The following is a 25,542-nucleotide window of genomic DNA, read 5'->3' as shown; positions in this document are numbered from 1 at the left end:
TGGAGGCAGTGGTTTCAACTCTAACACCGGAGGCTCCTCAATTGAAGGTTTTGTTGGTGGAGTCTTTCTATTCTCGATGTCCAAAGATAATTTCCTAGTCTCATAAGAATAAGAGCCCATTTCATGTAAAACATTCACGCACTCCACCCGGCTTGCATCCTTATTGACATCAAGATTTAATAGTATGGCCTCTAATGGGTCCTCCACGTTGATCATTGCACTGGTGTCATCAATTATCACTGCTGTGACGAGGTTAACAAAAGAGCACACCTCGGTATTGTTGGGCTGCTTCATTGATTTGCACACATGAAAACCACCTTTTCATCACCCACCCGGAAGGTGAGTTCCCCTGCTTCCACATTAACCAATACCTTCCCTGTAGCTAGGAAAGGTCTTCCCAATATGATAGGAACTTCATAGTCCACCTCGCAGTCCAAGATCACAAAGTCAGCTAGCAAGATAAATTTGTCCACTCGGACAAGCACATCATCAATAATACCCAATGGTCTCTTCATTGTTATATCTGCCATTTGTAATCTCATAGAAGTTGGCCTCGGTTGCCCGATACCCAAAGTCTTGAAAACGAAATAGGGCATCAAATTGATACTAGACCCCAAATCACATAGAGCTTTAGCAAAATCTGCACTCCCAATGGTGCAAGAAATGGTGAAAGCACCGGGATCTTCAAGCTTCGGGGCCATTGAATGCACTATAGCACTAACTTGGTGAGTCATCTTTATAGTTTCACAATCCATAGAACGCTTCTTTGTGACCAAGTCCTTCATGAATTTTGCATTGCCCGGCATTTGTTCAAGAGCCTCCACCAAAGGAACATTAATGGACAAGTTCTTCATCATGTTAATGAACTTTTTAAACTGATTCTCACTTTTCTGCTTCGCGAGCCTTTGAGGATAAGGTGGAGGTGGCCTTGGTAAAGGAGCCTTAGCTTTTGGCACAACCGACTCCGGCATGTCTATTATGTGCTCCCTAGACGGGTTCACATCATTTTGAGTTTCCACCTCGACATCTTGAATATCAATCCTCACTTCTTTGTTCACATTTTCATCAACCACATCTTCAACTACCAAAGGGACTTCATCCACTTGCAACTCAACATCAACACCTATGATTTGCTTTTGTTTGGAGGCATTCACATCACCACCTCGTCCACTCCTTGTAGTTACTGCCATCACATAATTGTTACCACCCTTCGGGTTCACTACCGTATCACTTGGTAGAGCACTTTTAGGGCGTGTATTCAAGGACTAAGAGATTTGGCCTAATTGCACCTCCAAATTTCTGATAGAGGTATTGTGGGAAGCCAACTGTGCATCAGAATCCGCATTCTTCTTCATCATCTATTCGAACATCATTTCAATTCTACCCATATCATTGCTAGAAGAACTAGGACCTTGAGATAGAAATGGGGGCGGATTATTCGGTTGTTGGTACATTGGGGGCCTTTGAAAGCCTTGTCCCCGGTTTCCTTGGTTTCCATTGTTCCATCCACCTTGATTGTTATTTCCACCCCAATTGTTGTTATTACCATTCCAATTCCCTTGGTTGCTCTGATTGTTGTTCTGATTGCCCCAGTTGTTATTTTGGTTGTTGTTCCCCCAATTACCATTGTTTTGTTGTTGATTGCCCCAATTGCCTTGAGGTCTCCATTGTTATTGGTTGGAAGAGTTGCGTCGTTGGCCTTGATAATTATTCACCTATTGAACCTCTTCACTTTGTTCCTCATAACCATCATTTTGAAATCCATCACAGTCATCATCAAATTGCTCAGAATTCCACTAGTTTTGTTGCTTTCTTTTGTTGACAAGCATATTGACACCCTCCATGGCATTCACTTGGTGAGGATTTTGGACTTGTTGCAACTGTGCCTTTTCCAATTGGTTCATAGTAGTTGTTAGCTCAGCTATAGCTTGCCCGTGATCATGTAATTCCTTGTGAAAATTAGTGACCGTGGGGTCACCTTGAGGCACATTGGCTCTACTTTGTCATGCAGAAGAAGTGTCAGCCATCTCGTCAAGTATATCACATGCCTCATCATATGACAGCTTCATAAAGTTGCCCCCGGCAAGTTGGTTCACTATGCATTGGTTTGTGGTGTTAATGCCCCGGTAGAAAGTTTGTTGGATCATAGCCTCGATCATATCATTGTTGGGGCATTCTTTCACCATTGTTCTATAATGCTCCCAAATCTCATGCAAAGGTTCCGTGGGCTCTTGCTTGAAGGCCAATATCTCATCTCGCAATTCCGCCATATGCCCCGGTGAGAAACACTTAGCAATGAACTTATCTGCCAACTCATCCCAAGTAGTGATGGAATGGTTGCGAAGTCGCTCAAGCCAATCCAATGCTTACCCCTAAGTGAGAATGGGAAGAGTCTTAACCGGAGAGCATCCTCGGACATATTAGTTTGCTTGCTCCCCCAACATGTATCCACTAACCCCTTGAGATGTTTGTAAGCATTTTGATTTGCAGCGCCTATGAAGTACTCACGCTGCTCTAGTAAAGTCAACATCACATTGATTATTTGAAAATTGCCCGCCCAGATTCGGGGTGGGACAATAGCACTTGCATAGCCTTGGTTCGGAAGCACTCTAGGAGCCGCTTTTGGATGTGCCGGAGGAGGGTCTGGAATATTGTTATTATCATTCGAATTGGCCTGGCAGCCTCTACGTTGTCCTTGAGGTACAAAAGGCACCTCATCATCTCCGACATTATCTACCTCCTCCCCCGCAATCACATTTCCAAGAGGGTCATTAGAGTTGTTCGCTGCCATTTGGTACCTAAGTTATGACACAAACAAGTTAGTAACAAAGAAGAAAAGAAAAACAATACACAAAACTAAATGAATAGATAGCCAAAACCGTTAGCTCCCCTGCAACGGTGCCAAAATGTTAATCGAAGCATACTCTGCACTACTATTAAGTAGCAAGAGAGGGTCGAAGAGCTTTTACCCGATTTAGGGTCGGGATCGATTTCCACAGAGAGCTAGAATTTGGAGTCGGGTATCTATCTAGTTTAAAGTTGCGTATGTGTTCCAAATTACACTTCTATACATTTTTGGGGTTTTTGTTTTACTTCTACTTTTATCAAACTACAATGGTAAATGAAACTAGCTTAAACTAAGAGTTAAACTAAAACGGGTTGTTCAAATAGTTTAAAAGGCACTAGGGTAGTGACTTTCACCTAGGTGGTCAATTGACGGATACTTGAGTCTAAGGCATGATTGACATATTTGGGGAGTATGATATAACCGTTGCACGATTTTACCCACTCTACACCTCTCGGTGGTTCGAGTGATTTTGCCCGAATTGACTTTCTCAAGACCAATTGGGTATGCAAATTTGTGCAAGCAATCATGGTTCAAGTCGGGTATTACTCTCTCGAGGTTTAACTATATAATTGGAGCTATCAATCTCTTGAGTACGCCCCAATTCCTTGTTGGACCAATTTCAGAGACTCAAGCTCTCTTTCTCAAGAAGAGCTCAAGTCAACTAAACACAAACTAGTGCTTGCAACCACTAATTCAACAATTAAACATGAAATTAGCCCAAATATCAAACACCCATAGTCAATCTAGCCCTAAAACACAAGACCCATCAATTACCCACACTAGGATTGAGCCACAACCCTAGCTTATGGGTTTAGCTACTCATAATTGAAGAAGAAAAACAAGAAATAGATGAAGAACAACTCATATTAATTAATTACTAAGATAAAAAATAAGATTCAATGTTGAAATGTAGATAAAATTGCCCAAATAGCTAAAGACTTCGAACCCACGAGCGTAGCTACAGCTAAAAAATATCTGATGTCCTAAAAATGGGAAAAGAAGCTATTTATACTAAGTTAAAAAATCTAGACAAAAATACCTCGGCGGGGCTAGTGCGGACCGCACAAAATGGTGTGCGGCCGCACTAGGGATCTGAGCTTGAAAATCTAACTCTCTGAACTCGGGCACAGTGGACCGCAGTGAATGGACTACGGCCGCGGTGGCTTCTAGTGCAGTCCGCATAAAATGGAGTGCGGAACGCATTGGCTTGAACTCGGAATTTGGCAACTCTCTGATCCTCCTTACTACGGATCGCACTAAATCGAGTGCGGCCGCATTGACCTTAGTGAGGACCGCACAAAACCTAGTGCAGCCGCATTGGCTTTTTGCCTGAATGTCATGCTCTCTGAACCTCACAGTGCGGACCGCACAAAATGGTGTGTGGCCGCACTGGCCTTGTTTTACCTGAGCTTTGTCTTGTCTTGATACTTGTGCAAGTTTCACTCCTTTTGAGCTAAATTTTGACTTCTTGTCACTTTATTGATCAAACCTGCAATCAAGAACAACTTGTGAGCCTTTGGGACTATTTTGTATACATTTCTAATCAAAACTTAAGCAAGAAGGAGTATAAAATTCCCTAGTTATCAGGCGCCTGATTGCCAAAACTTCAACTGTATTTCCTTGCTCTCCAGGTGGGCGCCTGATTGCCAAAACTTCAACTGTATTCCCTTGCTCTCCAGGTGGGCGCCTGATTGCCAAAACTTGAATTGTATTCCCTTTCTCTCGAGGTGGGCGCCTGATTGCCGAAACTTTACTATTTTTCCTTGAGACTTGAACTGCTTCTCCTTGTTCTCCAGGTGGGTACCTGATTACCAACATTTGAATTGTATTCCTTTCCTCTGAAGCCTGAATTGTTTTCCCTTGTTCTTCAGGTAGCCCCCTGATTGCAGACACTTAAACCATCTTCTCTTGCTACACGGAACTGTTTTTCCTCGAAACTTGACTTGTTTTCCCTTGTTCTTCAGGTGGGCGCCTGATTGTTGAACTTGCACCGTTCTCCTTTGAAACTTGAGTTGTTCTCCCTTGTTCTCCAGGTGGGCTCCTGATTGCTGAGCTTGACCCGCTTTGCTTTGAACTTGTGCCGTCTTCCCTTTGTTCTCCGGGTGGGTGCCTGATTGCTGAAACTCGAACTACTTCCTCTTGAGACTATTTTTCCTTTGAACTATCTTCCCTTGTTCTCCAGGTGGGTGCCTGATTGCCGAACTTGATCCTCTTTCCTCTGAACTACCTTCCCTTGTTTCTCCAGGTGGGTGCCTGATTGACAAAACTTGAATTGCTTCCTATTCTTGAAACTCGTGTTGTCTCCCCTGGTTCTTCAGGTGGGCACCTAATTTCAACAAAAATAGACAAAACAAAAGAAATTTTTCTGCCCCAGTTTGATGTTGGGAACAGTTGTGAGTGTTAACCAATTCTCGTTATCAAAATAAATGCTAAATTAAATTTCTTTATCGTGAAAATTTCAAACCAAGCCTCATTTCAAAAAGTGAAAGACGTAAATGCCAAATTGTACTTCCTAAAAGTGGACCTCTCGTCAGACTTTGTCATTTGCGACGGTCTCAAAACTTTACTAAATCCTGTTATCTATGAGGGTACTGGAACTTACTGTCGAGCCTGTCTGGCACCTGTTTTGCTCACAGAGGATTCTTCCGAAGCAAACAAAATTTCCTGCCCCTGTTTCAATCAAAGAAAAATCTTGTCAGTTTGAAAATGTGGTGGTTAGTTTGTGGCATTCTTGCTGAAAGTGGCCATTTCGCTGTCGTGCTTCTGCTTTGACTGTCCGCCTTGAACTAGCCAAGAATTGTTTGCCTTTCTGACTGAATTTCAACCATAGAACCTTGAATGACCCGAATGCTCTACACTCAACCCGTTGTTTTACATTTATGTCCTCCCAATTTGAACCTCTGTATCTTCCACAAAATTCACAAACCACTCGACCGCCTGAACTTTCATTAACACCTTATTTTCACTTTCGCATCATGCTACTTCTGGTAAGTTGTGGCCGCACTTTGCTTTGTGCAATTTTGGAAGTTGGTAGTAAGCTTTGAAATCCTTTCTTACTTTCTTAAACAAGGCTGACATTGGAAAACCTTAGAGATATAAACCCAAAAGAAATGAAATACAATGACTTCGAGAATTATGAGTAGGGGAGAAAAATCAAAACAGAAGAACTGTTTGATGAAGTAAAGAAAAAGGGACTTATCTGAGTGAAGCTGCTGGCACCAATGATCATGACATGCACTTCGGATTAAACAGTCTAGTCCATTCAATCAATCCTTTTTAGTGTTCACACTTTATGCATGGGGTTCCCATAATCCGATTCCTTTGCAAAGTCAACAACCTTATTCGGCTTGCGGTGCCCTGAGGGGTTTCACCAGCAAACCTCTCTCATTTATTCATCTCTCAACTCGCCGTCGCCTTATGGTGTTCGTGAGGGTTTTCACCAGTAAGACTCTCTCATTTTTTAATTTCTCCCAGCTTTCCATTGCCTTATGGTACCCGAGAGGATTTTTACCAATAAGACTCTCTCATTTTTCGTTTTTCCTGCCTAGTCTGGAGTGTTGCCACTGATATGAATCACACCTCTACTTGCTCGACTTGGCATCTCTCGAAGACTGATCGGAAGGTCTTTCTTTGGACCATAATGTAGGCTTTTGGATAGGCTTAGAAATAAAGGATATCAAAAGGCTCAAAACAACTTGAATGGGTTCAAAATTACAACTTTTGGAATCAGATTTCTTACAATAACCACAACTTCTGCCCCTATTTCTTTGCTTGGGGACTTTTGAATTTTTATTTTGATGGGACCGAACCGTGAGGCTGTCTACGTATTCTTAAAAAGAATCAGGTCGAACGTAGTTCATGACATAGGAATTGCTTTGTTGTTGTTACTTTTCTCTTTCTTTTCTTTCTCTCATTTTCTTTTCTTTTCTTTTTTTCACTTTCTTTTTTCTTTTCTTTTTTCACTTTTTCTTCTCTTTCTTCTCTTTTTTCTTTTCCTTTCTTTCTTCTTTTTTTTCATTCTTTCTTTCTCTTTTCTCTTCTCTTTTTCTCCTTTTCTTCTTTATCTAACTTTTGCGTTCATGTTTCTGAATTTTGCTACTGATTCCAAAAGAGGGGTATGAAAGGAAATAAATAAGGCTCAAAGAGGTAACAAAGGGTAAAGTGTTTAGATAGTAAAATAAAATGTCTTCGTCGTTCCAATTTTCAAAATATGCCAAGTACAAACAACAATTTAGACAAAACAAAGAAATCATACATAATATCTTTTGACTACATTAGAGTTGATAGCCATATCTACACGTTTCCCTCTATATTTGTTAAATACAAAGCACCATTGGACAACACTCTAGTTACGATGAACGGCCCTTGCCAATTTGGGGCGAACTTGCCTTTTGTTTCAGCCTGATGTGGAAGGATGCGTTTCAATACTTGTTGTACGCTCTTGCCATTCTCTTTTGATACAATTGGCCATGACACATTGCTGCCAATCTTTTCTCATCAATCAAACTCAATTGCTCCAGAAGGGTTTTGACCCACTCATCATCATCAATTTTGGCTTCAACAATAATCCGAAGAGATAGAATTTCAACTTCCGTGGGTATCACTGCTTTAGTGCCATATACCAACAAATAAGGAGTTGTACCTACTGAAGTGCATACATTAGTGCGATAACCCAGCAGTGCAAAGGGCAACTTTTCATGCCATTGCCTAGAACCCTGCACCATTTTTCGAAGTATCTTCTTTATGTTTTTGTTGGCTGCCTCGACTACTCCATTCGCCTTGGGGCGGTATGGCGTGGAATTGCGATGCGTAATCTTAAATTGTTAACATACCTCTTTCATCAGATGACTATTAAGATTAGCACCATTATCTGTGATGATCACCTTTGGGATCCCGAACCGACAAATGATATTTGAATGAACAAAATCGACCATTGCTTTCTTGGTCACAGACTTGAAAGTTTTAGCTTCAACCCATTTAGTGAAATAGTCAATGGCCACCAGAATGAACCTGTGCTCATTGGATGTTGCTGGCTCGATTGGTCCGATGACATCCATACCCCAAGCAACAAAGGGCCATGGTGCGGACATTGTGTGCAATTCAGAGGGCGGAGAATGAATCAAATCTCTGTGTACTTGGCATTGATGACACTTGCGCACAAAACTGATTCAATCTCGCTCCATGGTGAGCCAATAATAACCTACTCGGAGAATTTTCTTTGCCAGAACATACCCACTCATATACGGTCCGCAGACTCCGGAATTCACTTCGGCCATGATAGTCATGGCTTGTCAAGCATCTATGCATCTTAACAATCCAAGACAAAACTCCTCCACTGAAGAAAAATCCACTTGCCAAACGTCGAATTGTTCTCTTTCGATCCCCCGTGGCTTGTACCGGACATACCCCCGACCTGATGTACTCCCTGATATCGTGGAACCAAGGTTCACCGTCAAGTTCTTCTTCCACCATGTTACAATAAACATGCTGATCGTGGACCTGAATATGCAAAGGGTCAACATAAGCCTTATTTGGATGATGTAACATCGACGCTAGAGTATCCAAAGCTTCAGCAACCTCATTGTGGATCCTAGGGATATGCTTGAACTCCACTGACCTGAACCGTTGGCAGAGATCCTATAGACATTGATGATACAGTATGAGTTTCAATTCTTTAGTCTCTCATTCTCCCTGAATCTGGTGCACTAACAGATCCGAATATCTCAACACCAGTACTTCTTGGATTCCCATGTCCACAACCAGCCTTAAACCCAAAATGCATGCTTCGTATTCGGCTATGTAGTTAGTACAGTAGAAACGAAGCTAAGTAGTGACAGGGTAGTGATGCCCTGTTTCAGAAATGAGTACAGCTCCTATTCTAATGCCTTTCATATTAGCATCCCCATCAAAGAAAAGTTTCCAACCATGCTTTTCATCCTTCTCGATCTCGTCAATATGCATTACCTCTTCGTTAGGAAAATAAGTCTTCAAAGGTTCATATTCTTCATCTACTGGGTTCTCGGCCAAATGATCGGTCAAATCTTGGGCTTTCATCGCCATCCGAGTCACATATACGATGTCAAACTCTGTGAGCAAAATCTGCCATTTTGCGAGCCTTCCTGTGGGCATGGGCTTCTGGAAGATATACTTTAACGGATCCAGGCAAGAGATGAGGTAAGTAGTGTAGGACGACAAATAATGCTTCAACTTCTGAGCTACCCAAGTTAGGGCGCAATATGTCCTCTCAAGAGGAGTATACTTAACCTCATAAGAAGTGAACTTCTTGTTGAGATAATAGATGGCTTGCTCTTTCCTGCCAGTGATGTCATGCTGACCCAACACACAACCAAATGAGTTATCCAGGACTGTCAAATAAAGCATCAAAGGTCTCCACAGTTCCGGCGAGACCAACATACGTGGATTCGACAAATACTCTTTGATCTTATCAAATGCTTCCTAGCACTCATCAGTCCATTTGACCACGACATCCTTCTTTAGAAGCTTAAAGATGGGCTCACAAGTTGTTGTGAGAAGAGCAATGAACCTGCTGATATAGTTCAGCCTCCTTAGTAGACTCATCACCTCGGTTTTGTTCTTTGGCGGTGGTAACTCCTAGATAGCTTTGATCTTTTACGGATCCAATTCAATGCCCATCCGGCTAACTATGAACCCCAATAGTTTTTCGAATGGAACACCAAATTCATACTTTGCAGGGTTGAGCTTGAGATTGTACTTGCGGAGCCTCTGGAAAAACTTTCTCAAATCTTTGACGTGGTCGGACTGCTTCCTGGACTTTATGATCACATCATCCACGTAAACCTCAATCTCCGTGTGTATCATGTCATGGAATATGATAGTCATTGCCCTCATGTAAGTTGCCCCAGTGTTTTTCAAACCAAAAGGCATGACCCGGTAGTAGTATGTTCCCCACGGTATGATGAATGCTATTTTTTCCGCATCTTCCTCATCCAGTAAAATCTGATGATATCCCGCATAGCAGTCCATGAAAGATCCAATCTCATGCTTGGCACAATTATCGATCAAAATATGGATATTTGGCAGAGGGAAATTGTCCTTTGGACTGGCTTTGTTGAGGTCACGATAATTAACACACACTCTGGTCTTACTATCTTTCTTTGGCACAGGCACAATGTTGGCTAACCACGTGGGATATCGCGTGACTCGAATGACCTTTGCGTCAAGTTGCTTTGTAACTTCTTCTTTAATCTTCACACTCATATCAGTTTTGAATTTTCTCAACTTCTGCTTGACTGGAGGGAATGCTGGATCAATTGGCAATTTATGGACCACCAAATCGGTACTCAAGCCTGGCATATCATCATACGACCATGCAAAAATATCCTTATATTCCAACAATTCTTTAATTATTTCTTCCCTGATTTGTGGTTCAAGATGAACGCTTATCTTAGTTTCTTTGACATTATCTGGATCCCCTAGATTGGTTGCTTCCATTTCATTCAGATTAGGCTTGGGTTTTTTCTTCAAAATGACTTAGTTCCTTACTAATCTCTTCAAAGGCCACATCCTCATCATATTCTTATTCATCATCACACTTTATTTCTTGGATTATTATTTCGGAATTAGATTGACTTTTAAGACTTGGCCGAAGATTCCTCATGCATGTCATGTCATTGAAACCAGCATAAAAAGAACTGTACAGAGAAGAAAAGAAAACAAAAAATAAAATTATCAGGAATGGTGGAAAAGGGGAATTGTATTTCATTGAAAATAAAGGATAACAAGGTTTGTACATCAACAAGCAAAAAATAAAAATCTGGGTCATAACCCTGGAATGGCCCAGATAGAAAGTAAAACTAAACAAACTACCATGACTCATTCCGAGTAGGGAGAGGAGTAGCCTTCCAATTGTTAAGCTTTACATTCAGCCCGACGAACTGCACATCTGCTTTGCTAGAACCTTCTCCAACTTCCACCATGTTCACATTATCAAACAACCTCTGGAACCTTTCAATTAACTCTTCATAAATGTCAACCACAAAACTTGGAACTGTTGTCACTAGGCGTTTCATGGCACCGGGCTTGACAAAATACCTGGAGAGATGCGGGATAGGCTTCGGAAGTTCCCACGCCCTCTGTTTCAACTTTCTATCCCTTTTCACATCTGCTGTTGTGGGTTTGAATCCAAGACCGAACGTACCCAAGTTTTCAGGGAGGGACACTGGTTGTGTGATACCTTGCAGGGATGCACCCAGATCTTTACCTGGCATAAAGCCATTTTTCAGCATTTCAGAGGCCACCATGACGGATGCAGAGGCTATCTTTGGAGTTGGAACACATTTCACTTCTGGAACCTTCTCAGCCGGCACTGTTTCAAAAACTTCATAGACCTAGGGCCCTTTGTCATCTTTAGCCTCAATGAACGGGATGGAGGCATCACTGTGAGCGCATAAATTCTCCTCTCCATGCACGATGATCTCCTGTCTATCCCACTCAAACTTGACCATCTGGTGCAAAGTGGATAGGACTGCTTTGGCGGGATGGATCCAAGGCCGACCTAACAGCAAATTGTAAGAGATGTCTATGTACAGCACCTGGAACTCCATGGTGAATTCCACTGGTCCTATTGTCAATTCAAGCACTATGTCACCAACCGAGTCTTTCCCTCCACCATCAAAACCTCGGACGCATATGTTGTTTTTGTGAATCCTCTCATCATCAACTTTCAGCTTGTTCAGAGTAGAGAGAGGGCAGATGTTTCAACTAATACCCTGGTGACCACAGAATCTTCATATTTCACTGTAAGATAAAGAGCTTTGTTGTGTTCAGTACCTTCCATAGGCAACTCGTCATCAGAGAAGGTGACCCTATTTACTCAAATATTTAGTTGGCGATCTTCTCTAGATGGTTCACTAAAATTTTGTCGGGGACATGAGCCTCGTTCAGAATTTTTATCAGGGCCCAACGATGCTCATCTGAATGGATTAGAATGATACCAAGGAAATCTGAGCAGGCGTCTTTCTCAACTGCTCCACAATGGAATAATCTTGTACCTTCATTTTCCTCAAGAACTCCTCCGCGTCTTCTTCAGTGACTGCTTTCTTTACTAGAACTGGATTATCTCTTGATGTTTTAGCTTTCCTTAACTCTTCTGGGGCAAAGCATCTCCCTGAGCGAGTTAATCCCTGGGCCTTGTTGACTTCTTCTTTCACTTCCTTTCCCTTATAGGTCACTATCACCCATTCGTAGTTCCATGGGATAGCCTTGGTGTTGATTACCGGTAACTAGGTTATAGGATTGATGATGACAGGATCCGTATGGGTACCCTCTACAATTATGATAGGCTTATTTTCCAACCCTGGCATGACCACTTTGACTTTTCTTTCTTTGCTATAACATCACTTGGAGATATTTTCTCAGCTACCACATATGGCTTACCATTTGTCATGCTCAACTTGTTCATTGATCCTTCAACTATTGGTTTTTTGACTGGCTTGACCCCGTTGGACTGAATCATCATAACAGATTGTGAAGGCTTCTTGGGTTCCCCCATTTGTGCACTATCTCAATCATGTTCGTTTCCTGATGGGTTGGCAATGGGTTCTGGTTGATGTTGGGTACATGTGGAGTTTGGACTTCAATCTAATTTGTGTCGATGAGCTCCTGGATGGCATTTTTCAAGTGCCAACACTTCTCTGTATTATGTCCCGGAGTACTAGAACAATATTCATAGCTCACAGAGTAATCAAGATTGTTTGGAGGAAGATTTGGTAATTTCGACTCAATTGGCCTCAACATATCCAACGACCTCAATCTATGGAATAAACTGGTATAAGACTCCCCCAACGAGGTGAAGGTTTTCTTCCGCTGCAACCTCTTATTTTTGAATGCTGGGTTAGGTCAAAAACCTGGGCCGGCAGGGTTTCGGTAGGTTCGTGGGGGTGGGTAAGCATTTTGTGGAGCTGGGTAGGTGTTTTGTGGGGCTGGGGCGCGCCATTGTGGGTAGGCAGGAGGTTGAGTATATGTTTGGGCATGGTGGATAGAAATCTGAGGGTCTGGTGATGGGAAGTAATGCTGGGGCAGATTATATGGGGTTTGAGTGTAGGGTCGGTGATAGGGTCGAGGCTGGGTATAATGGTGTGACGGGCCCCTGGGTCTAAACCATGATCCTGAGTCAACTGTTGCTACATCTTCTTTTTCTTCTTTCCGATCACTCCTCTAGTACTACTCTAAATGGCTTGGGTAGTTGCTTTGATGGCCGAGTAGCTCATATTTTTCCTGATTTAATCCCTTCTTCCACCATGCCACCCATCTTCATTACCTCGTTGAAAGACTTGCCTATGGCCGATTTCAGATGGCCAAAGTAGGCTCCAGAGCTTGCAGAAAGTACTCCACCATTTCGCTCTCCTCCATCGGGGGGGGGGGGTTAACTCTTGCTGCTTATTCTCTCTAGTGAAAATCGTACTCCCTAAAACTTTCACTAGGCTTCTTCTAGATCTTAGTCAAAGACAAACGATCTGGAATAATCTCGATGTTTTATTGGAAATGATGAGCGAATGCTTGGGCCAAATCCTCCTAGGTATACCATCTACCATGATCCTGATGAGTGTGCCACTCCAATGCCACCTCACTCAGACTCTGGCTAAAGTATGCCATCAACAACTTATCTTTCCCACCAGCTCCTCTCATTTTACTGTAGAATCCCCTCAAATGGGCCATCGGGTCTCTGTGCCCGTCATATAGATCAAATTTAGGCTTCTTGAATCCCACCGACAGCTAAACATCGGGAAATAGACACAAATCCTTGTAGGCTATGCTCACATGGCCTCCTAATCCTTACATGTTTCTGAATGACTGTTCCAGGCTTCTAACCTTCCTAAACATCTCATCAAGTTCTAGGTTTTTAGGTGGTTTCTCAATCTCAACTGGGAGGTCGAAATGAGGAGTGTATGAGTAATGTTCTGGGGCCTTGAAAGTAGGCTCCGGTGATAGTATTGGTTATCTTGGGTCTGGAATAAGGGCTCACTAAAGGATTGATGGAGTGTAGCTGGTGAGGGTGCCACGAAAATAGGGGTGGCTGGTGGAAGGGGTATGGGATTGGTTTGGGTAGTGGTTCTTGTGGGGTTTGGGAAGTGGTGCCTTAGTAGTGGTGGTAAATGGGGAAGCCTGGAGATGAATCAACAGTGGGAGGTTCTTGGGATTGAGACAACGGTGAGATGAAAGCAGGGTTGGTGGGGTATGATGGTGGTAGATGCCTTTCATCCATGCCCGGTACATCTCTGCCATTTGGTGTTTCAACTTATGTATCTCCTCTTTCAAATTAACAGCATACTTTTCCCCCTCTCTTGACGGATCAATAACACTTGCATCCAGTTCTTGGCCAGCCATGATCAACTTGTCTTTGGACCTGGTGTTGTATGGGTGAGTTGCTAGAATGCCAAACAAACTAACCACCTGCATGTTACTTGATGACAACAAACAAACTTGTTAGCGATTAAGAGCTTAGCAGATAGGCAACCGCACGTTGGGAATGCAATGCACCTAAGCAGATAACTATTTCTATTATGCATTTGAATGGCTTCTTGCGTCATCCCGGCTTTCACTAATTTCCCTTTTACAATTTCTTTCTCTCTCTTTTTCATTCCTGCTCTTCTTTGCTTGATTCTTGTCTCTATTATTTTATTCTCTCATTTTTCCTCTCTTGTTTTGCCATTATTTCTTTCCCACAGTTTATTTTTGTTTTTTCTCCTCTGTTTTTTTCTTTTTTCATTTCATGGTTATGATAGAATCCTATGGGGATTGCCTACGTATCATGATGTTGCATGAATCAGACCAAGCGTAGTTCTAGGAACATGTACAAAATAAAAAAAATAAAATAGAAAAACATTTTTTGGGGTTTTCAAATTTTCATAAAATAAAATTAAACATATTGACAACTTTCCCTACAGAGTTAAACATAAAGACTGACAGACTCGATGAGTGGACCAACAACATAAAAAGAAAAATGAAAATACAGACTCAAAAATGAACTAACAAACTGACAATATAGACTAAAAAATAAACAAAATATAGACTCGAACAAACAAAGTCAAGAATACATAAGTGCCTCAACTACTGCTCCAGTTGGTCGTGTTGCGGGCCTTTGCACCATATCTTCTTGGAGGCGGAACAAGTCATCCATGATCTGTCGGACAAAAATCATAACTGAAGCGAAGAACATGGACCTAGTCATGTCTTCACACTCGTTGCACTTCATCATAATGTAGTCCGCAATTCTCCTAGCCCTTTCCCTGATAATACCCTTCTCCTGTAGCAACCGTCCGATCTGCTGAGATCTGGCATCAAATCTTGTTCATCTATATGATTTTGCTCTTGAAGCTGCTATAGGTCTTTCTCTAATTGTGACATCAGGGCATAGCAGTGCTCCCTTTTTGCTTTGAAAGTCTCTTGCCTGCTTGGCCATTTCATTCTCAAGGACGTTGACCTTTTTCTTTATACTCGCCATTCCTTTGTCATACTTCTCCTTCAGTTGCCGAACGAAACTGGGCCGTCCATCTGCATTCTTAGCTAACTTAGCTCGGGCCCTTGCTAGCTCCGCTTCAGTCTTTTGCAAATCATCCTCAGAATCACGTACGTTTTGTGTTAGATTGTAGATGAGCTTTTCATCTTTTCTGCTCCTGCCTGGATTTTCAGCTGCTATTCTCATTTTTCGAACTTGGGCTCGGAGAGCTTCATTCTCTTGGGCCAACTTTCTTCTTTAACCTTCAGCTTCTTGTGCCTGGAGATCATTGTTGAATTCCATGTTTCTCAGCTTCTCTTTCATGGTGTGAATCTCAGCTTGATATTTTTTTTCCTTTTCTCCCCAGGCCAACCTTTCTTGGATATTGTCGTCAAAAGCTTGAACATGAGGTCTCTTGGCAGGACCCTCGGGCTCGAACTCAGGCTCTGGTTTGTTATTTACACATGACCTTTTCTCAAACCATGCAGCATAATTTGGATCCACTTCCCCCTTTGCAACATCTGGTACCTGGGTGCCATTTTTCAGATACCGGCAGCCATTCCAATCCTGCTGAACTAAATCCTCGGGCAATGCATCTTCTGGATGTAGCTCAATGACCTGGGTAGTTAGATCTTCATCTTCGGGCACCATCTGATGTCTTCCTAACTGCCTTAAGATACTCTGCGATGCATATGGCGGGATACTCCTCACACCCATCAACCTTAGATAACCCTTGTAGCCGTCATGTATATGGCTTCTGTCATCGGGAGCCATCCTATAGTCCACTCGACCTGACTTGCTTTGAGAGCTTTCAAGTGGGAGACCCAGGCTTCAAACCCTTCTGTAACGTTGTCGTCATTTACCCATTCCTCATAACTTGTAATAAAGTTATCCGGGCTCGAATCATAACTCATGATTTTGTGGTGATGGAGAAGATGCTCAATCAGCCACATTTGTAGAAGAATATTGCAACCTTCAAAGAATTGAGCCCCAGCTTTGCATAATGTCAATGCTCGATAAATATATGCCAGAACTAATGGGACAAGTGTATGATCTTCCTTGGTAGTGAGGATTTGTGCAATTCTAACCATACGAGTATCCACTGTCCTTTCCGCATTTGGAAAGACCATGATCCCCAAAAATGCCACAATAAAAGCGAACCGACGATGAATTTGCCAAAGGAATTTATCTTGCTTGTTGCTCAAACCCTTTTCATGCGTTTCGAAACTGGCTGAGTGCCCGAACCTGAAGTACAAGAAGTGGAAAGAACAACACCCTTTGCTTACGTGGGCCTTCTTCATCTGTTTACTGATATTCAGGAGGTCAAAGAACCTGTGTACCAAAGGATCCCTTGGAAATATAAGTTGTTGCTTCCTCAAATCCCGGCCAAACTCAATATACTCGGCTATTTCCTCCAAAGTAGGGGTGATCTCAAAGTCCGAGAAACGAAAAACATTGTGGACAGGGTCCCAAAAAGTCACCAAAGCCTTGATTAAATCTTCCTGCAATTTGATTTCTAAAATGTTTATAAGGGCACCCAACTATTTTTTCACTCACTTCTGACCATCTTTTTCCAGATCATTCCACCATATACACAACTACAACTGAGCTTGTTTTCTGACCACTTCTGATGAGTTCTGGGCAGTGTTCATTTGTGACGGGTCTTGGACAGTATTCATTTGTACCTGTGGAGGGTTAAGGTTAGGGTTGACTTTGTGGACCTTTTTGTAAAATAGCTTTTTTTCAATTTCTAAAAGAATAATTAAGGACCATGACTCCCTCCTCTCTATGCTAATTTTAGCAAAAAATGGCCATTTTTACAAATGTGGCCCCTTCCCAATTCCAAATAAATTTTGAGGCCAGGGAGAACTACTTATGGGAAAATGACACTTTACCGAAAGACTTGTCCGTTCTTTTACGAAAATAGCCCTTCGACAACTGAAGATACTCTAAGGCTATCTCGGCAAGAACGGCTTACGACATTACTGAAGCTGTATCGGCTTATTTCTTTTACCAAAAACCCAAACTACATTTACTTGACCATTTACTCTCTTTTCTTCTTTTTTTTTTTGAAAAAATAAGGTCGGACCTTATGTAGCTTGCCTATGTATCCCACATCCGGTGAGAATCAGACCTGCATAGTTTGGTCGGCTTTGACACATTTGAAAAGGACACGGTATTGACTCTTTTGAAATGACTCTCTTTCTTTTCCTCTTTTTTTTTGAAATTTTTTTTGGCAGAGTTTCGGGACATTTCCAAATATCAGGGATTTTCCAGAACCGGGTTTTATTTCCTTCCCCACATCACTCTTGGTTTTTCTTTTGCTTTATTTTTCCTAGCCGGTCAGCCTACAAGCTGAAATAAATAAATGTTCACATAGCACATATGATACATCAGGATAGTCTGTTATTTTAGGTACACCTGTCCTAGACGGACCCAACTCCTGTGTTGAGTCCCCTAAGTCAAATGCACGTGATGCAAACTAACGTTCCTACTAGGGATCCATCATGAGGCTGTATTTTTCTAGGTTTAAATCCTGGGTTGTGTTCTAGACTTGGGTTACCCAAGCGGACAACTAGGGCCGAAGAGGGGGCAATGTACCAGGAGCACTAAAGTCTACCAGGCCTTGTTGATGGTCTAGGCTCGTTCTATTTGGTATAATTTCTAAATAAAAAGAGGGTCACACGAACGTGTGCACCATTTTCAGAAGACTCAGAGGGGTGGCGTAAGAAAACAGTTATATACAATTCAAACAATATTAAAGCGGTAAACAGATAGCATTTAGCACAAAGGTTCACAAAATACATTAATATTAACAATAAATAAAGCCAAGTAAAAATCATAAAACAAGCTCGAATTCTTGAACCCTGAATCAGAGATTCTGGGTTCTCATCCCCAGTAGAGTCGTCAGAGCTGTCACACCTCCTTTTTTACTACCTCCATAAGGGTATAAGGTAGTTTTTTCCAATTTAAGTGACAATCGAAACAGGGTTATTTTAAAAATCAGAGTCGCCACTTGGGATAATTTATGGTGTCCCAACTCACCGGTTAAAATCCTGAATTGAGGAAGTTGACTCTATTTACGGTCCGCGAACACAGAAATTTAGGTAAGGAATTCTGTTAACCCGAGAGAAGATGTTAGGCATTCCCGAGTTCCGTGGTTCTAGCATGGTCGCTCTGATCATACTTGGCTTAATCAAATTGTCTAATTACTCATTTTTAGAACCTATGTGCATTTGCCTCTTTTAATTAAAAATTATCTTGAAACGGGTCGCGCATACGAGTACACATTTTTTTGGTGCATCAAAAATCATATCACGTGAACGTGTCCACGATTAATAACGCTTTATTATTATTAAGAAAATTTGGCCGAAGTTGCGCGAACGCATACTTCAGTTTTGTTTTTGGAAATCGTAATCATGTCACGGGAACGTGCCCACAACCACGATAGTGTATTAAACGTGCCTAAAGCAAACTACGAATATTTATCATTTTTATATCTAAATTAATACGAGGGCCATGAATTATTAAAAGGTGGATGGCACACCTCGGACTATATGAACTAAATTTAATTAACGGCCCATTAGCACCCAGTTTTATTATTAAGAAAGTTTGTTCGAAGTTGCTTGAACGCATACCCCAAATTGGTTTTTAGAATCGTAATTATGTTATGCGAATGTATACATAATCACAATATTATTTTAAACGCGCCTAAAGGCCTTTCTATGAATGGTCATTCTTAATAAGTAATGTGACATTTGTGAGAGCCATGGTGGTATAATTAAATGGCATGCCTCACTCTGTTTTTAAAGATTCATATTTAAACTGGGCTTAAGGATGCTTGCATTTGCAAATGATTTGAACTTAAAGGGGGCTATTAGTCATAAACAAATTGGATAGTGGGTTATTTTAATAAAATGGACCAACCTACTTGTTCCTTGGGCCGTTAAAGTCGAATGGCCATAACTACTGAAGAAAAATGTCTGGGGCCTTGGGCCTGGGAAATTTATCTAAAATTGAAAGGGAAGGGCCTGAGACATGCGAGCCTGGCTTGGGCCCAGCAGTCTCACTTGGGCCATTTAATAGGCCTGGCCGATCCAAGGGGTGTCATTCAGCATTTCCTATTTTTGACTACTTTGCTCTGCAAACCTTCAACTGATTGATATGTCAAAGCGTAATTCAAACACTACTCTAAACTAATCAAAGCCAACTTCATCAAAGCAAATAAAAGTTGTGCAACATTTAACTTAGAATCAAATTACAGAAAATTTTAAGCATTATATATTCAACAAACTGTAGGCTATATGCATTTAAAACTGTAGCTACTACTATCTACTGCTGAACTCAACAATAGCTCTTAAACAACTTCAGATACTCAGAGTCAAAAGCTAAACAGCGAAATCTTAACATGAATTTAATCATGCACTAAACATCATTACTAACCTAAGCAAATTTAAACAAATTCCAACAAGAGATGTCCCCAAACCCCTACTACAACAGCCCAGACACTATATATTCACCAGGATAAGTTTTTAGCCCAACCAATATTGACACGACAAGTTAAAGTCCAAATACAACCCTAACATGGAATGTATTATCAGCAGCATGAATGAATACAGGGATAAATTAAAGGGACAACTATTGAAGTGCAGAAAAACATGGACAAATTCTAAAATAACATAAGCTGATACTCAGTAAAAACTAATATTCAAATCCCCAACTTCGATTACATGCTTCAAGTTTGAGCTTCAACATATAAGTAAGGTCCAATAGGTACCTGGAGGTAAAGATAAAGCAAAAGAGTGAGGATTTCAGCAGTAACAGTAGCTCAGCAGATCAACACAACAATATTCAGCTCTTCTAAACCATTTTAAACCTAGATGAACAAATATTCCTTGAAGTTTTTAAATTCTGACTGACAATGAAGACCAAAGAGCAAAACCAAAACAAATCTCAACCAAAAGATGTAGGAACTTTTTATTATTTTTTAGAGTATGAATTACTGCTTTAAAATGAAAGAAGAGGGCTCTTAATCAGGCACTCCTAAGGCAGCCCTAGCCCAGTTAATCAATTCCCCTTCTACCCTCTTAATTTTTAATCATTTTACCCTTTTAACCCCTTCAAAATATCTGAAACCTTTTGTTTGCTTAGCATGCAAGTCACCCTACCCTTATCCTATAGAGTTTCCATAACAGAAATTATTCCCTACCCAAAATAACCCTTGACACCCCTGTATTTACCTTCCCACAATTCCCAAAATTGGGCCAACTGACAAAGCTTAGGCCCAAACAGATATGGCTTCTACTGCCCAGACAAATAACCCACAGAAACCATACCACCCAAGAAAGAAAAACTTTGTAAAATCATAAAAATGCTGAAAGATTAAGTATGAATGAACTAACAAACATTACTGACCTATAAGCTAACTTATCGACTAATCAAGGACAAGAAGTAAAACGGAATTAACATAAGAAGTAAATAAAATAAAAAAACGAAACAATGATGACTCTAGAACGAATTAACGAAAACTAAAAACTATGGACTCGAATCATGAAGAAAACAATGGCGAAATTTTACCTTATTTAACTTAGAAAAGGGTAATGAGAAAGCTTTGAAATGAACTGATGGATTATGGCCAGAATCCGGCGAGCCTGTCCGAATCCGACGACCTCAGAATGAGCTAAAACTAATGCCAATTGATTGCTCTCGTTGAAAGTAATCGACTAACGTAAGTTCTAGGTCAAAACGAGATGGAGCTTTGCGCGAAATCAGAAGAGGAGAACAACTTAAGGTTTCTGAAATTCCTAGATTTTGAATTGGAGGAATTTCGTTGGAATTTTTTGGAAATAGATGTAGGGATGGGATTTAGGAGCGCCTGGGGTTTGCGTGGTATGAATTTGGGGTCAATTTGGTCACGCCGGCGGCCAGTGGAGGTTTGGGAATTTGGGGCGGCGGCTAGGATTTTTGGTTCTCTAAATCTAAGAGACAGGAATGAAGGGGGGAGTGGAATTGGCGGGGTGACCAGTTCAGATAGTTAAATACTCGAAAGGTCCCGAGTTCCAGTCTGTTGGATCTTATTGATCCAACGGTTGAGATGGGGGGGCCAAAACGGGGTCATTTGGTTAGGACGGGGAGCTGGACCGGGGAGGGACTGGGTTTGGGCTTGGTTTGGACGGGTTGGGCAGAAATTTGGCCAAAATTCAAAGCATAAATTAAACCATTTTTCACAATTCCTTTTTCTTTTGTTTTCTTTTGTATATTTTTCTTTTTCTATAATTAATTAAAATCCTAAATTAAATCGTAAATTGATCTAATTTGTAAAATTAAACTAATTATTTATTGCAAAATTTATAAAAATTACTTGATCCTAAATTAACGGAGAAAATTCAATAATCTAAAAATTTAAAAGTGACAAATGTAAAATGAGCCATTTTTGTAATTTTTATTTTTTAATAAAACAAATAATTTACTAATTAATCCTAAAAATATGAAAATGAAACCTAAATGCAATGCATGATATTTTTGGTATTTTTTATGATTTTTAACAAAATAAACATACACAGAAATGCAAACAATTAGCACAAATTCCCACAGAATCCTATAAAAATTGTAAATGGAAAAAATTATTTTTCTTTTATTTTATGGGAGTAATTCCTATAGGGCAAAAATCACGTGCTCACAAAGAGGACTCGGTATAAATGTACCCGGCCATCATAAGGCTCGGTAGAATCGTACCCGACCACGTGGAGCTCGGTAAACCCAAATGATCAGTGTTGCACAATAGATGTCGTACCCGGCCGACTATAGCGCGGCTCGGTAGAGTAAAATAGATTCTATATATAATGCATGCTAGACTCATGGAATCACGTTCTAAACCTTTTGGAGTGACTTAAGGTTGTTGTACCTTTGATTAACATTATGGACATCCATACCCTCAATATGAACCTCAGTAGGATTCAAGGATCATACACACTTACTTAGAATAATTTTATAAGGAAAGAACAACATGGACAACCTTAGTTGCTAGGAGTAGATCCGTTATGAAATAGCGTATTCATTTCACTTTAGATCATGCCAAAAGAAAGAAGGAAGTGCCTTAACATACCTTAAACCCATTGAGTCCTTAAAATCTTCCAAGCAACTCTTCAAACAAGTCACTCCATCTATCATCGTATAAGGAGATTCAAAATTAGTGTTGAGCAAAGGCTAAGTCTGTAACTTAAGCTAGTAGCTCATTTACGTAAATTCGGGCAGCATCTCCCCTATATTAGGGCCTCCGCCAACACCATATACCAACAAAAACAACCAAATAAATCCATCAACATATAAATATCAATAACAAGACACCATATAACAACGACAAGTCACAACTACTTCACGACAAGCGGCAAGCTCCGATTGGAATCTGTATATCCCATATAACCCCTTATAGACTTCTTAAATTAACTTAACAGTATCATTAACATGATAATGAAGTCATTCATCAATGATTCCATCCTTATACCATATATTTGTAACAAAGGAAATAATCCTCAACTCCAACTATCTTAAATTAGTAACTTTATTCACTAGTTCATGTCTGCTCCATCCATTTAACTTAATCAACATCAAGATAACCTTAAGCACATGCAAGAACACAATATACATACCTCCTACAGTAACTTCAAGTCAAAATTCAAGTAATATTCAGCTCACAACAAACCTCAATGGCAATACAACACCATAGAAGTGACTTAAGCTAATCCAAGTATTATCTTGTAGTTTATCATCCTAACAACTTAACAAACATACAAGCAAGCTTAAGCACAATTAGTAGGCTGTTATACACACCTTAGCCAGTAGCAACAACTTGGAATCTTTCAGCAAAACACAGCCCACAACAATCCTCAATGACAACACAACCTCAAAGAGGTGTTGTTCTTCACTAGAACTAAGTTTTGATGTTGAAATATGGTGTAATCACTTTGGAATCACTTCAAACCCTTGTGGTATCTGTTTAGAAGGGTTGGGAGAAGTTTGGAGACGAATTTGTGTTGAAAATGAGTTAAAAATAGGCATCCAAATCGTTTATAAAGTGAAGTAGGTCAACCACCGCCTAAGTGGGTCCATTGGAGCTGCTTGCGCGGTCTCGCGAAAACGCGAATATCTCTCTACTCCAATATCGTATCGACAAACGGTTTAATGATTTAGAAACTAGACTCGTATATATCAATTTTGTAGGTAGATCACCCCATAATTCCAAGTATATTTGGAGAAAAACTCAGCTACATTTGACCTAATTTTCAGCAAATTTATGAACATAACTTGTGATGACCTTTGCCAACTCTTGTTCCACAACTTGCTTGCCTTCAAAATGTAGAAAATGACTATCATACGACTAAAATAACTCATAGCATAACCTCTTTATCATCTTAAGAACCCTAGTCTCACCCCAAAGTACATGTTATAACATTCTAAACTTGTCAACTTTCGACGAAACTTATTTTCTTCAATTGGTTTAGCTTCTAAGCTTTCCAAACCTCTTGGTACCCACTATTCATGATCTTAAATATTTGTAACCTCCAAGGTAACATGATTAACTTACTTTATTTTCTTCCAAAAATAACCTAATTTCCGAGCTTACCTCAATGGCTTACGACGTACTCTCACGTATGAAAACGTGGGGTGTAACACTACAGGTAGTAAACCGGCACATAGACGGGAAGTGAGGCCCTCAAGACGCACTACGCCATCTCCATACACGTTCCGCTAAACTATTGGATCTACTATTAATTATTGGGCTAAAACAGCCTAAAAATAGTCTTAGCATAGTATAAATATGAGAAACTTTCAGAAACCACTATGTTTTAGTGGTTAATAGCTAGTTGTAGCTACCATTTACTATATTACTTCCTATAGCTATGTTTTCAGATTTTTTAGAGCATACTCGATATATTTAAGATACTGTATTCATGAATACAATAGCATTTCTAGGCATGAAATAGAGGATTACAGCTAGATAAATTTTTGTATTCGACTGTATTCATGGCGTGAAACATGGGATTACAGCTGGACAGATTATTGTATTCGACTGTATTCACGGCGTGAAATAGGGAATTACACTATTTTTAAACGGAAAGTGAATTAATTAACATAATAGACTCCTAATATAACTCAACAAACTTAATTATAACACACAAATTTTGTATTTCCAGTTATAAAAAAGATTCTCAACCGAAAAACACCCCAAAAACATAGCAATCTTCAGAGAAATTATATAATACATCTGAATACATAAATTATATTAATTAAAAAAACATACGAATAAATTCATGGAATATAGCAAGACAGTGAATACAATAAAATACATAGAATGCAGTGGGATACATTGAAATATAATGGAAAAAAAGATAATGAATATAATGAAATACATAGAATAAAGCAAAATACATTGAAATACAATGAAAAAAGATAATGAATACAATGAAATACAGCGAGATACATTGAAATATATTAACAGAAATTTAAGTTGCTCAGCCCCCAACTCCGTCGTCTTTGTTCAAGAACAACCTTAATGTCGTCTCGTTAAAGCAGCATCAGTATCTAATCCTCGCTCGCCGTCACCGTTGCCTCGAGAGAGGACCACCAAAAGAAGAAGAAAAAAAGGAATCTAACTACCATCAGATATCACAATAAAATTGTTTAACAATGAAAAGCTTTCCAGAACGAAGATGAATATTTTGAATCTCTAACGCTACAACTCCTTGACCTACTTCAAGTTGCGCTTTAATGCATTTTGTCCTTCGATTATGTGTAGTTTCCTGAGACATCTTATAAAGATGAAAACCAGAAAACTCAAGGTCATATATTTTGAGTTCCGTAAGGTAAATATACGGGTTGCCGACGATTAGCACGTAATTACCGGCGAAATAACGAAGGTTTTTATTGATTTGATATGTTGCATCAGAGAATCAAATTGGGAGGCTGAGGGTGGCGGTATCAATGAATAACGGCCACGGTCGAAACGGTGACGGTGGCAATTGCTCCAGCGTCCGGCGGAGGAGAAGACATCGGGAAGTAGAGAGAGAGAGAGAGAGGGAGAATAGATATGGGGTAGGGGATAAGAGAAATTTGAGGGGATATGAGAGAGAAAAATAATACAAAGCTTATTTTATGGTTTAAGGGTAAGTGGTGACCATAAATAAATATTTGGCTATAAAAAATCAAAAGGTAGCTA

Source organism: Nicotiana sylvestris, chromosome 12 (assembly GCF_000393655.2).
Source record: "Nicotiana sylvestris chromosome 12, ASM39365v2, whole genome shotgun sequence".
NCBI classification, from domain to species: Eukaryota; Viridiplantae; Streptophyta; class Magnoliopsida; order Solanales; family Solanaceae; genus Nicotiana; species Nicotiana sylvestris.
The sequence above is the reverse complement of the archived record's forward strand: the minus strand, read 5'-3'. Positions refer to the sequence as shown.